This window comes from Gordionus sp. m RMFG-2023, chromosome 1, assembly GCF_954871325.1.
Source record: "Gordionus sp. m RMFG-2023 chromosome 1, tfGorSpeb1-WG-v2, whole genome shotgun sequence".
NCBI classification, from domain to species: Eukaryota; Metazoa; Nematomorpha; class Gordioida; order Chordodea; family Parachordodidae; genus Gordionus; species Gordionus sp. m RMFG-2023.
In genome coordinates, this window is record NC_088775.1 from 30,388,646 (window position 1) to 30,404,801 (window position 16,156).

Genomic DNA, 16,156 nt, shown 5'->3' on the forward strand with positions numbered 1-16,156 from the left:
ACTAAAGTTAAAAATATATTGTCAAAAGAAGATACAATAATTCCTTATTCAGCCGATATCCCTGTCGTGATTTCTTGTGACGCTTCCGAAGATGGTCTAGGAGCTGTTATTGCACACCGATTTCTTACTGGCCAGGAGAAACCGATTGCTTACGCATCGAGGAACACTTTCGGCGGCTGAAAAGAATAATGCCACAATTGATCGGGAGGCTTCGGCGATCATGTTCGCTATCGAGAAGTTTCATCAATATATTTTTGGAAGACATTTTATCTTGGTTACTGATCATAAACCATTACAATATATTTTAGGTGATAAAAGAGATCTTAACAAAATAACAAATAACCGTTTAATACGGTGGGCGACGAAACTATTAAATTATGATTATGAGATAATATATAGACCAGGTAATCAAAATAAATGTGCCGATGCTCTGTCCCGTTTGGGGGTAGAGAAAGCAAAAACCAATGAAGTTACAAAAAAATTCGAAGAAGAAATCAGAGGATTAAAAATTAATTTAATAGAGGATTTATCTTTCACACGCAGTAAAGTCGTAAGTGAAACGAGCAATTATATAAACCTAAAAGAGATTATTAAATTAATAAAAAATCATTGGTATATTGATAATATAAATAATTATTCGGAGATTGTAAAAAAATATATTTCGATTAAAGATAATATTTCGTTCGAAGAAGGATTGTTATTGTATAATGATAGAATTATTATTCCAGATATTTTAAAAAAGGAGGTTTTATATGTGATTCATCGAGGACATCCTGGGATATTGGGGATGAAATCATTGTGTAGATATTACGTGTTTTGGACAAATCTCGATACGGATGTTGAAGACTTTGTTAAATGTTGTAAGAGTTGTCAAGAAGGAAGGCCGGGAGCTAAAGAAGTGCCATTATACAATTGGAACATTCCTACCCGACCTTGGGAACGATTACACATTGATTTGACAGGCCCCGTATCTGGAAAATATTGGTTAATTTGCGTAGACGCTTTTACCAAATGGGTTGAAGTTGCAATTTTAACACATATTAATTCGGCGAGTGTAATAAATAATCTGCGTAATTATTTCGCTAGATTTGGGTTACCTCGCTACATTGTCTCAGATAACGGTACTCAGTTTACTGGATCTGAATTCAAAACGTTTCTTTTTAAAAACAATATAAAACATTTTAGATCGGCCCCTTATAGCCCCAAATCGAATGGTTTGGCTGAACGATATATACGGACGATAAAGACATGTTTCTATGCTGGAAGGAGATGTGGGACTCCGGACCAGTTAAATTTAGCAAATGTTTTAATTACTCACCGTAATACTCCCAATGCAACTACTGGTAAATCTCCTGCCGAGATGATGTTTGGAAGGTCGCTTAGGACGACATTGGATCAGTGGAAATTATCAACGAGAGAAAGGACGGAAAACGCTCTATGGAAACAAAAGTACTACAAAGATAGAAGTGTTATAACCTCGGGAGTTTGTAGAGCAGCAAAAAGTTTGGATAGCAAACGAAAGGACAGCAGGGTGGCATGAAGGAAAAGTGTTACAACGAAAAAGCGCAATATTGTACGATGTGGAATCAGAGGGGATCGTTAAAAACAAGCATGCAGATCAATTGAGGGATGCACATACACAAGAGAAGGAAATACCCGTTACGTTGACCGAAGAAGTGGAAAAGGCAGAACATGAGAATACAACTCTTGAAAAAAGAGTTTCGAAACCCCCATTACGTTATCACGATGAATTCAATTTATAGTGGGGAGAACTGTAATATAAATTGAATATAATATTAACTTTTCGTTTGTAAATTATATAACCTGAAGGATTGAATTCATAATATATATATAATACTTTTACTTACTTTTATTTAATAAAACACTTCAGTATGATTAACAAATTTACCTCTTTCTCTATTTTAAATAAAATTATTAATAAAGTTTATTTAGTACCATACACACAAACTAACTTATTACCCCTCAACCCCGTCATTCTTGATGGGTTATTAGTTAGTGTAATAATAAATATAACTGGTAATTTACTGTTATTACACGCTTTTTAGCGTTATATATTTCCGGTCGGCCAACTACAAAGTTTTGGATAGAGAATCAAATTCTGAGTTCAATGATATAAATATATTCAAAATTACTTTTAAAATGTTAGCCTTTCCCCTATAAATGTCTTTCGCGACAAAAAATTTATTTTGTGAAATGGAAACATAAAAAAATACATCTAAGCGGTTTTGGATAGAGAATTAAATTCTGAGTTCAATGATATAAATATATTCAAAATTACTTTTAAAATGTTAGCCTTTCCCCTATAAATGTCTTTCGCGACAAAAAATTTATTTTGTGAACCGGAAACGTAAGAAAATATATCTAAGCGGTTTTGGATAGAGAATTAAATTCTGACTTCAATGATATAAATATATTCAAAATTACTATTAAAATGTTAGCCTTTCCCATATAAATGTCTTTCGCGACAAAAAATTTATTTTGTGAACCGGAAACGTAAAAAAATACATCTAAGCGGTTTTGGATAGAAAATTAAATTCTGAGTTCAATGATATAAATTTATTCAAAATTACTTTTAAAATGTTAGCCTTTCCTCTATAAATGTCTTTCGCGACAAAAAACTTATTTTGTGAACCGGAAACGTAAAAAAATACATCTAAGCGGTTTTGGATAGAGAATTAAATTCTGAGCTCAATGATATAAATATATTCAAAATTACTTTTAAAATGTTTGCCTTTCCCCTATAAATGTCTTTCGCGACAAAAAATTTATTTTGTGAACCGGAAACGTAAAAAAAATACATCCAAGCGGTTTTGGATAGAGAATTAAATTCTGAGTTCAATGATATAAATATATTCAAAATTACTTTTAAAATGTTAGCCTTTCCCCTATAAATGTCTTTCGCGACAAAAAATTTATTTTGTGAACCGGAAACGTAAAAAAATACATCTAAGCGGTTTTGGATAGAGAATTAAATTCTGTGTTCAATGATATAAATATATTCAAATTACTTTTAAAATGTTAGCCTTTCCCCTATAAAAGTCTTTCGCGACAAAAAATTTATTTTGTGTACCGGAAGTGTTGTTAATTGGTTGGTTGTATAAAACCAGACCCGGGGTTTGGGTCTAAAAAATCGACCAAACCAGCTCTGAGCACAGACCCGGAGTTCAGACCCGAGGTTCAGACCCGGGGTCGTGTCGTGTAACGATTTAATAAACAAGTTAATAATTAAATATTTTTTTATTGCAATAATAATAATGACTGATAGAGGGCAGGGCGGGTCTAGGTCTTGGGGGGTCAGGAATAATTTATCAAAACAAAATATCGATATATGGGTAAAATATAATCTAAACTAAATAACTTTAGATTAAAAGTATTCATTTTTTATCTTGATGGGTATATAACTTGGTTTTGGAGGTGGATGGGGTAGGGGGGGGCGGGGTGAAAGTGGGGGTGGGGTGAAAAATAATATTTTTTGATATGGAAATAAAAATATTTTTTTGTAATAATAATAATAATATTGATCACTCATACAGGGCGGGTATAGGTATTGGGGGGGGGGGGGTCAGGTATATATTAACACAAAATATCGATATGGGTGTTGTTTAATTGGTTGGTTGTGTAAATCCCAAACCCGAGGTGGGTTTAATAAAATTACTGCGATCTACATTAGCAATATTTATATAAGAAAATAAGCCAGCATTAACTCGAACCCCATAAATAATGTTGTTTTAACTATTTTAATTAAAAATTATTTATCAATAATATCGAACTTAAATAGGAAAATCCTGCAAGCAACTCAGCTTATGACTAAAAATTTTTTAATCGGGGACACTTAGGGCTTGGAAATAATTAAAATGAATTATTATGTAGGTTTGCTTATAGATTATTTCTATACCATCCTGATCTTAGTTCAGAATTAGATACGAACTTTCTGACCGAATTTATTTAATTTCATCAACTATGTAGCTAATTTTTTTAATACCCCTATTTTCTTATGTGATCAAAAAAGTAAATTATATATTTCTACATGATTTTAAAATCTAAAATAAAGATGTGATTGATATTAACGAGTGACTGCGTCTCTAGTTTCTATAAATATAATAAAAATTTTTATTTTACATAAAAAATTCAACATAAATATGATTAATTTAGATCTATTTAAAAATATTTCCCGTCAACATTCTCGATGGAAACAGTTATAATTATAAATTTAATGAAAATTAATTTCCATTTTTTTAGATTTCGGAAGAAAAGGAAGTTTTTCAAAAAATTTCTAAAACACATTTGTTTTCAATTATAATTTTATTCGTATTCGTAATATCATCATCATCGTCATAGCTTTTCTTATTATGTATAATATAATTATAATAAGCATATTAAAACTGAAACAGAAAATAAAATATAAAAATAAAAATAAAATCACATAATTAGTAATCACTATTTTCAAACTTCAAAGATATGTATTATATATAGATCGAATTTCCTTTTCGATATATCATATCGTATTCGTATGTGAGTTAAAGAGGCTGTGAAATATATTAAATCAAAAAAGTAGTAATTACCTCAATTATATGGATCTTGTTTTGTTATTTGGTTTAAAGAACCATTTGAAAAATAATTATTTAAGTTAAATTACAGGACGTTTTTAAAAAATAACAAAAATTTTCTCAACAATTTCTTTTAAGTTTTTAATAGTAAATTTTATTTTATTTTTGCAATAAAAATTTTTATATAAGGGGTTTTATTTTTGATAAAATCGTTAACATATTTCATTAAACATCATATTCATAACTTAATAACCCCCACTTCAAAAATATTAAAAAAATTTGAAATTGAATAATAAAATTATTTTTCTATTTAAACAATAATAATTAATTTTAACTTCAAAAAAACAAACGGAAGTTTTATTTTTAAAAACTATATATAGAAGAATAAAAATAGTATAATTAATAAAATAATTTATTTTAAATATTAAAGTTTTCTTCTAAAATTTTTCAAGCTTTAATCGTTTTTTACAAAACTAAATAATTTTTTAAAAGTAATGTGTAACATTTTAGAAGATGATTATTGGTCTGATTCTGATTATTTTAATGGTGAACAATCAACCTCAACACCGATTTCACCTGTAAACATTCCAAGCGAGGATTTTTCATTATCTCAGTCTATTGGACAAGAATTAGTTGTTTCATTTTCTGGGGATTCTACATCATCCAATTCTGTAGATATAAAAAATTCTTTCGCGCTGACTCCCAAGAAGTCGAGGAAGAGGTGCCTCTATTGCACTGCAATATACAGCCATACTACTTCACAAAGTATATTACTTTTTATTTATTTTTGGATTACCTTTATTTTCTCAAAAAACATTTTGTTACATTTTCTTATCAAAAAATATTTTGCATATCATATTTGTAGTATTTTTGACATATATTTTGGTATTATCGTTAACATTTATTAGAAATAATTTAGCCAGAAATTAAATTTTATTGTATTTATCATAAAAATCTTATTTTTGTGTATGAAATTGCACAGAATAATAAAAGAAATATTCTACATAAATTCAAAAATATTAAATAAAATATTTACATAATAATATTTTTATTTTTTGTCAAGCTAATCTTAAGAAACATCTAAAGTCCGCGCACTCAACTATATTCACTGAGTTATCACAAATAATAACAAAAGATACGATGCCTGGGATTAGAAAGCCTCTAATACATGAGAATTTAAATATGAATAAACTTATATTAAACTTTTTAATAAAAACTTCAAGTCCATTTAGTTTAGTAGATAATGAATTATTTAAAAAAAATGATATATTATTCAAATAGCCATCTTAAACTATGGTGTCGTCAAACCCTTTCCAAAAACTTAGGAAAAATATATGATATGGCAAAATTACAACTTATAAATAAATTAAAAAACTTCAAACATAAATATTCAACTACTGATATCTGGACTTCGCAAAATTATTCATCTTTTTGCTCGCTAACACTTCACTACATAAACGATGACTGGAATATGATAAATGTAGCCCTAGATTTATTATCATTCCCCCACCCACATACGGGGGATGACATATCAACACTCTTGATATCTTCTTTCCACGATTTTGAATTTAGTGATAATATAATTTCTATTACGCATGATAATGGCTCTAACGTGGTAAAAGCCACAAAATTAATAAAAAAACATTACTATTTAAAATATAATACTGTGATATACAGTCATCGTTGTATGGCCCATATCATAAACCTAATCGTTAATGAGGGCTTCATATTTTTGGACGATAAATTGAAAAATATAATGGCTTTCGTTTCCAGATTACATGTGTCGCCTAAGTTATTGAAAACATATCAATCCTTTAATGGGGCTACAAAAATACCTCTTCCAGTGAAAACAAGATGGAATAGCGTGTATCTTATGATAGCAGCCATTAATAAAGTATAAAATAAAAATATTTTTGTATATTTATAATATTATTTCTTTTTATATCTATTTATAGAATATCAAGGCAATACAACATCTCAGTGAGCTTGGATTAATTGAAACCGATTTGGCTCCTGAGAATATAGAATTCTTCTCAAATTTAGAAGAATTTCTAAAGCCTTTTTATCAAATAACGGTTGAAATAAGCTCGCAGCTTCCAACAATAGGGATGGCGATATTGTTTTTCAACGATATTCTGGAGAATTTAAAAAATCAAGAAATAGGTAATTCTGATGCTTCAATACGAGAAGCAGCAACATCTATGATAAAAAAATACGACGAATATAGCCAGCATATATTAACACCAAACAACTATGCTGCATCAATACTGGACCCTAGGATTAAAAATACATTAATCACTAATTTAAAGGAAGATGCAGCAATTAAAAATATGGCTATATTCAAAGGTATTTATTCAAAATATACGACGGAGCCATTTGATGAGTACTCATTCAATAATAATAACAATCCTTCCAACCTTAAAACTATTTCATTATTGCAGGGATTGAAAAGAAGGTATATTTGTAATAATACATTTTGATAGAATTAATTTAAATGATATATTTTATGATTTTTATTTATTTTAAATTTATCTCTTTAGAAAAGTATCATCAAATGGCGATAGTGACAATCAAATAAACACCTATCTTCTTGAGCCAGTAGCGCCCGAGACAACTAACGTGCTAGATTGGTGGAGAGGGAATGAAAATCGATTTCCTCATTTAGCTAAGATGGCGCGAGACTTTCTATGCCAACAAACAACTTCCGTGGCATCGGAAAGAACTTTTTATCTTGCTGGAAATACTATTACTAAATTGAGGAACAGGATGGCTCCCTCCACCCTAAAACAATGCATATCGCTATCATCTTGGGATATAAATATAATGGGCCATCATGACGATATATGGCAATAATTTGTTAGGCATAGTAATAATTTATTTTTTAATAAATAATTATATTTTTCTAAATATATTTAATAATAATTTTAAATATTTTTTAGGCTGGATTGTTGTATGTATGATCAATTCAAGTCTATAATATCCACAAGCAAGATGAGATGCATTCGATTCATGTTTATGATATTGCAAAAAATGGAAAAATTATATAAATATAATATTGTATTTTATATTCAATATTGTATTTTATATTCTATTGTATATATTTTTATTTAAATCAAATTTTAAAAATAAATTTATTTCTACTAGTACTTCACCCCATTTAGTATATATATATATAAATATATGCATACGTTTCTTTCACATGGACAAAGCCGCGAAATCAAAATAAAATATTTTTTTTAAACCAAGCTTAATAAGCTGTCATTAAAATTAATAAAAAAGAAAAACTATTATATCAATGGAGGGGTAATGGTATATTTCTAAGAACAATTTTTTTCTACGCTCGGCCTTTCAACTCTCTCAAAATAATAAATTTAGATAAAGCATGATGATTGTTGATAGTAATTATGGCAAAGTTTAAAAATAATGTGTTCAAGAGATAATTGACGATATTTATAACTAAGAAATGAAAAATAAATAAAATAAAACATTTGCAATTTATAAAAAAAATTAAATCAATTTATATAGTTTATTTAATTAAAGTTAAATAACTTTTTAAATAAATGTGTAATTCATTATAATTAATTTTACAAACAAAAAAGAAAAATGAGAATAAAATAAAGCTTTAAATTATTAATTTAGAAGGTATAATAATATTAATTTAATTTAAGGATATGAGATTTATTTTATCTTACTTTACATATATCTGAACCCCGTGTCTAGATTCCGGAATAAAAAATTTAACATATAAAAATAATATGAACCTCGGGTCTGGACCCCGGGTCGGCCTGAGCACAAAATTTGGTCGTAAATTTTACGACCAAGCAAATTAACAACGTGAGCACAAAATTTGGTCGTAAATTTCACGACCAAGCAAATTAACAACACTATGATATAGATCGAATTTCTTTTTCGATATATCATATCGTATGTGAGTTAAAGAGGCTGTGTGTGAAATATATTAAATCAAAAAACTAGTAATTACCTCAATTATATGGATCTTGTTTTGTTATTTGGTTTGAAGAACCATTTGAAAAATAAATATTTAAATTAAATTACAGGAAGTTTTTAAAAAATAACAAAAATTTTCTCAACAATTTCTTTTAAGTTTTTAATAGTCATTTATTTTTATAAATAAAATCGAAATCCATATTTTTTTAATATTAATAATTAATTAATCATTCTGCCATATTGTTATTTTTTTGCACATTCTGTTTATAAAAGTGTGCGATAATCTCTTCAGAATCTGTTTTTAGTGAATTTGGTGATATTAACTTGACAGTTAACATCGCCGTAAACGTAAACTGATTTCTGATAAATAAGTAAATTTTGGTATTTCTAATAAGAAATCTTCGATTTATTAATGTTAAATATTGTTTAAAATATTTATTCAAATTTCATAATATATTTGTTTATTATTTATTATATATAGATTAATGTTACTTATTTATATAAAAGTTATTTAACAATAAAAATATTTTATATACTTTTAGAATTGCAATAGAATTGAATATAAACTATAACTGATCATTATAATATATTTAAATAAATGACTAAAAATTAGATATGATATCGGATCGGTAATCGGTCGATATCAATTTAATATCGAGAATATCGGATCAGATAGGCCTCCAAAAAGTGATATCGGCATACACCTACTTAAAACCCAAATTTATTAGTTATACCTTTAAAACCCGTGGTGATCCTGGATAGTTGACATCCCTTTAAAAATTATGACAAATATAATATTGGGAATATAACTTTAATATAATAAAGAAAAACTTTTTATTGACCATTATTTTATCACAAATTATAAATTTACATTTCTTTTTATTATTTATACATGCATGAATAACGTTGAATTTTTATATTGGTCCTCCCCTTCACATTTAATTACAATATCAATATGTGTTAATATAAAATTTTACTTTTTTATTTTTTTTCCGTCATGCATGGGCTACTCTTTTTGAATATTTATTACATATATTTTTATTTTACCATAAAAAATTTTTATCAAAAGAAAGAAAATGGTAAGAAAATGAGAATAAAAAAAAGCTTTATTAATTTAGAATGAATAAGATTTAATTTAAGATTAGAAAATGAAATTTTTTTTTTTACTTTTCATTTATCCGAGCCCCAGGTGTAGGTCTGAACCCCGGGTCTGAACCCCGGGTCGGCCTTAGCACAAAATTTGGTCGTAAATTTTACGACCAAGCAAATTAACAACACTACCGGAAACGTAAAAAAATACATCTAAGCGGTTAAATTCTGAATTTAATGATATAATTATATTCAAAATTACGTTTAAGATGTTAGCCTTTCCCCTCTTAAATGCTTTCTCAAATTAAAAATACCTTAAAAAATTTATATTTCTCATTTACTTCTTTATCAAGTAATTACAATATATTTATACTTACTTAATATATAAAATCATAACCAAATATTAATTTAATTAAAAATATTAATTTAAAAATTAATATAATAAAATTAATTTTTAAAAACCGCAAATTATTTCAAAGAATTAATAAAAAAATTGAAAAGATCTTAAAATTTTCTAATTTTTAATATATTATAATGTAACTAGTTGATAACCCGTCAAAAATGATGGGGATGAAAATTTTATTCGTTCTTTTACGATAATTCTTTTTACCCCTCCCCCTCCTCCTTCAGGCCAATTCCAACCCATTAAGACTAAGAGTGATGAATTGTCTTTTTTATTCAATGATTGATGAATAATATATTTTACATTTATTTGATGATGGAAAAATCAGATATTTTCCTATTTTATGACATGTGATTTCGAAATTTATATTTTAAATTACAAAAATGAATAAAAATGAAAAAATATCTCATATTAGCATGACACTGATCACCCGTCAAGAATGACGGGGAATTATAATTTGAGATGTGATTTAGAAATTTATATTTAAAATTACAAAAATAAAACAATATCTCTTATTAGCACCCTAAATACTAACATTATTTACCAGACACTGATAACCCGTCAAGAATGACGGGGAATTATAATTTGAGATGTGATTTATAAATTTATATTTAAAATTACAAAAATGAAACAATATCTCTTATTAGCACCCTAAATACTAACATTATTTACCAGAGCTCCTGTTAGTCATAATTGCTGTTCACTCCCCACCGCATGAAGGTAGGAGATGGATTTTAGGGGAGCAAAGAAATGAAAAAAAGAAGGAAGAAATAGAAAAAAAGAGACAAAGATATAAATTATAAGAAAATATAATAATTATTTATACTTCAAGAGTTGATGATTATCGGGTTACAACACATATGCATTTGTAACCATATAAAAAATATAATATAATAAATTTTATAATATAGAAAATTTTACCTAAAAAAGGATATTTAAAATATTTTCAAAATTGAGAGGGATGTAAGAATTTTTGTTAATGTTTTGCCATTGCTCGTAATTTGCCGTAAATATCCTGAAATAAAACATGTAAATTGAAATTATAAAATAGAATTTACTGTTGTTGGCGAGGAAGATGGTTTAGCGATGGTGAAGAAGTTCTCTTTTCTTTGCTCAATGTGGTTTCGTTTTTGAAGATGATGTTGTAATTTCCTTGCTCGTAGTTTGCCGTAAATATCCTGAAATAAAACGTGTAAATTGAAATTATAAAATAGAATTTACTGTTGTTGGTGAGGAAGATGGTTTAGCGATGGTGAAGAAGTTCTCTTTTCTTTGCTCAATGTGGTTTCGTTTTTGAAGATGATGTTGTAATTTCCTTGCTCGTAGTTTGCCGTAAATAACCTGAAAAAAAACGTGTAAATTGAAATTATAAAATAGAATTTACTGTTGTTGGTGAGGAAGATGGTTTAGCGATGGTGAAGAAGTTCTCTTTTCTTTGCTCAATGTGGTTTCGTTTTTGAAGATGATGTTGTAATTTCCTTGCTCGTAGTTTGCCGTAAATAACCTGAAATAAAACGTGTAAATTGAAATTATAAAATAGAATTTACTGTTGTTGGTGAGGAAGATGGTTTAGCGATGGTGAAGAAGTTCTCTTTTCTTTGCTCAATGTGGTTTCGTTTTTGAAGATGATGTTGTAATTTCCTTGCTCGTAGTTTGCCGTAAATATCCTGAAATAAAACGTGTAAATTGAAATTATAAAGTAGAATTTACTGTTGTTGGCGAAGAAGATGGTTTAGCGATGGTGAAGAAGTTCTCTTTTCTTTGCTCAATGTGGTTTCGTTTCTGATGATGATGTTGTAATTTCCTTGCTCGTAGTTTGCCGTAAATAACCTGAAAAAAACGTGTAAATTGAAATTATAAAATAGAATTTACTGTTGTTGGTGAGGAAAATGGTTTAGCGATGGTGAAGAAGTTCTCTTTTCTTTGCTCAAGGTGGTTTCGTTTTTGAAGATGATGTAAAGTTGGTGATTTGATGGTGAATAACAAAGTTGGTAACTTTTTTGAATTTCTTACAAATTATGAATTTAAGATTTCATTATATACGATATTTTGAGTGAATGTTTTATCATTTTTTAAAATTTTTCCTTGTAATTCTGATGGCAAAATCATAATTTTCATATTATTTTGAGATTTACATCTAGTAAGAGCCACATATAGTTGTCCATGGGCAAAAACGGGCTCAGGGAGGAATAAGCCTACATGATCAAAAGTTTGTCCTTGACTTTTATTTATTGTAATCACAAAAGCGGGAATTATAGGAAACTGTCGTCTTTTTAAAGTAAATGGTAACTGAGTCACTTGGAGCTAGATCTATTCGTGGGAGAAAAGCTCGATAACCCTTATCTGTGCGTCAATAAAATTAATATGTAAATGTCGTATGATTAAACGGGTACCATTACAAAGTCCTTTCTTTGGGCTCAAGTTGCGTAATAGCATAACAATTGTACCAACCTTAAGTGTTAGCTTGTGAGGTGGCATACCGGATGGAGTTTGTGAATGCAAAAATTCTATTGGAAAATTCATTATATCATCCTTATTATCGCTTTCAATGGAATCTGCACTATAATAATGTTTCATAGGGCCTGAAATTATATTAATGATATCGTTGTTGAGGGTAAATGCAATTTTATTTTTGGTGGTTAATATTATTTTAGTAGAAAGACTATCTATATCAACAATTTCTATAGAATTACCATATACACATTTAATTAATTAATCATTTTCAAGCAAATAAGGTGGGATTTCAACACTATTTGTAGGAAGATCAAAATTGCTGCTTGATAGCCCATCTCCAATTTTAAGTAACCAAGCATTGTAATCAACTTGCTCTGATGGAATACGCATATTATCAATCAAATATATTATTTTAAAATGACTCTATAAATCTGAACTTTTTATACAGGACTCTGTAATATCGACTTTGGAGCCTTTAGGCACTACTGATAAAGTCTGTCTAAAATCACCACCTAATAAAATAACTTTTCCGCCAAATGGGTGGGAATTTTTCATAATGTCTTTAAGTAATCGGTCAATGCATCGCAAAGCGTGTTTAGTCATCATTGTGGCCTCATCAATAATAATCAATTTGCTATTTTTAATATCTAGAGCTAGCGAACTATGTAAATTCATATGGGATGTAGAAGTTTCAAAGATAGGCACAGGTAATTTAAATCCGCTATGGATGGTTCTTCCCCCTTTAAAAGAATAGAGGATATGCCGGTGGTTGCAAAAGGCAATACAATTTGATTTTTTGCTCTTATATAACACATTAAGGTATTGTAAAGATACGTTTTACCTGAACCTCCAGGGCAATCCACGAAGAAATATCTTTCTGGAATATTTTCTAATTCAATCGCTTGTATTTAAATCAAAGCATATTTTTGTAATCGGTTTAATTTAGATATACGCTCGATTGAATCGGCAGCTTCAACATGGGCATCATAATGTTTTGGGGGGATTTTTGTAGGTGAAGGAAGATCAAAACTTTGACAGCATAAACCTTGATCAATAAAAACGTTTTCGATGTCCATTAAAGCCATGTTTATTGCAATTACTTCTGAATATTGACGCAAATAATCTTCAATCATCATAAATCTGAACCTATTCCATAGATATGCAGGATTTTCAGGCTGACAAAAAATGCAGATAAAGGCAAAATTATTCCGAAGTTGTGACGGCATTTGATATAATCCCTCTTCTAAGCATGAATCCCACTCTTTATCATCTGATAACAAATTTCTTTTAATAGCTGCCTCTTTAAAAGTACTCATAAAAATTCCATTGATAGTTTTTAAATAATCAAAACTTGTAGCCCCGCAAACATGAAATAATAATAATCAAAGGAAGAATCGTTCACCAGAATTAGGATGAATGGAATACATTCTCGAAATTACATTTAATCGTTTTTTTCTTAGTTTCCAATGGTAATTTGTAAACACATAATGATAAGGTATTTCCCCATAAAGATATTGTCTAGCATTTAGATCTGTCTTATTTAAATCAAACCATGCCGTTAAAGTAGTATGTTTATTTTCTGATCTCAATAAAGCATCTCTTTCATGTCCAGCAGTGAAATATACTGGCTGTTGTAAAGGTAAATGAATTCCTAAGCGAATAACAGCGTGCGAGCGGTCATGCATATTATTTTCTAATAATCTCCACATTGATTCACATGCACTCAGATATCGCGCATTTAAATGTGATTTAATTTCGTCAGGAATTATTTGAAGTAACATTAATGTCAACATTAGTACAGTCATAGGCCTTATAAATATACTTAAAGATATATTTTACCGATTTAATAGATGTACAAATTTCCACGTTAATATGAGTATTGAATTTTAACATTAGATATCGATTATATGGAATAACATAACGATTATCCGTAGGTTTACCGGAAAGAATTGTAATACCATTATCTCGCCTTTTATAATATGGATACCCATCAATATTTGGTCTTGTTTCCATTTGAAAATCCTTAGGAAACTTTTTGGTACATATGTCATTTTCTATGCAAGGCGATTTGGAGTTAAATATCCCGCAAGGACCATGTATCATAAAATGGGTAACAATCTGAAAAAGTTTAGGTTCGAGAATTTTATCTGGAATTTCAGCACAAACAAATTTATCTATAGCTTGAGATGTTTCAATTTTGCTATCATCGTTTAAAATAATAAGTATATGGGCATGAGGCAAACCTCTTTTTTTGGAACTCGATTGTATATTTATTTATATCGAACAATAATTCATTTAATTTCAATTTAAAAACACGGGCTATTAAATCTGGTCTATCTGTAGGACTTTGCCCGGGAAATAGATTTTCCTTAATTTCACGCCAATTAGGATTGCATGTAAAAGTAATAAACAAATCAGGTTTGCCAAATTTTAGCACAATGGCCATTGCATCGTGATAGCGTTCTCGCATATTTCTTTGAGAACCTTGAAAAGATGATGGTAATATTACTGCTTTACCGGGAATTATATTGTTTGACCTTGTTTCCAAGTAGTCCATTATTTTTTAGATGAAGGGATATTCTAAAATTCATTATTTATATGAAGTATATGGTTAGTAATTTTCATTTATGTGCACAATAAAAAATCTTTAAAAATATTTCTTATTCATTTGTATTTGTAATTTATAATCTGAAAAATATATTCTTGCTAGATGAGAGTATAACTTATCTTCAAGTAACATTTGAAACAGATATTAAAAATGGACAAAAAAATTAAATAAATTCAATGATAATTTATTGAATGTATAGACATAGAATTTTATATTTTGCTCTCTAATCATAACCTTTATAAAGAATTGGAATGTTTCAAATGGATGAAAATTAAAATGTTCCCAAGTCAGATTTAGAAAAATCTATATCGATTTTTATAAAAAAATAAAAATGTTTCTTTAAATGACTCAAAGTTGTTGAGCCAATTTTGCAACTTTAATTGTTTATTACAAATAAAATCAGACATGTTGAGTATGCAAAACTTGCTCTTCATCAAAAATGGGTCTTTCTTTTATATCCCAATCTTTCACCAATGTAGTGAACTGCTATTATAACATGCTTTTTTTCTATATCAGCTCATAATGCCAACGTTGAAAAAATCTTTTCTTTAATCAATAATAAAATGAGAGGAATAGATTATCCATATTTATTCTTCCATGATTTCTATAAATTTTTAGAGAAAAAGTCAAATATATTACGGAAAATATGGAATAAAAAAAATATGATTTGTAAGTTATGATATTTGTAACAAATTTTTTACCCAGATACAATGGTTTTTGTTCTCACTTCTTATAAAATCTGCACTCATCAAGAATCATTTATAAGCTTTTAAAACCTTCCTAAATTAAAAAAGACCTGCCATCATAGATCAAAATCAATTATGGGGCCAAACCTTATTATCTCATAATACACTGTGGTAGTATCTACCCCATTGCAATGGACTATAGAAAAAATAATTGCCAAGGGTCAGAATCCAGGGTCTTAACTTATTAAGTATAAGTATCAATTAGGATTTGGTGTTAAGGGAGAAGGCAAAATAGCTTCTCATGCCATTTTTTTATATCGCCGAATTGACGTGGAACCATAAAAATTACTTTTTAAATATGTTCAGAAATTTAAAGAAAAACAAAAATATATAATTGTAT

At 28.4% G+C, this 16,156-nt stretch overlaps 1 long non-coding RNA gene across 1 annotated transcript; it reads right to left on the reverse strand.

The window, feature by feature from the left end:
- Nucleotides 1-11,070: 11,070 nt before the first annotated feature.
- LOC135922802 (uncharacterized) lies at nucleotides 11,071-11,640 on the reverse strand. The gene is made up of 4 exons (XR_010571035.1): nucleotides 11,556-11,640; nucleotides 11,393-11,512; nucleotides 11,230-11,349; nucleotides 11,071-11,186 (listed from the first exon to the last, which is right to left on the reverse strand). It is a non-coding gene; the product is annotated as an uncharacterized LOC135922802 (long non-coding RNA).
- Nucleotides 11,641-16,156: the final 4,516 nt, after the last annotated feature.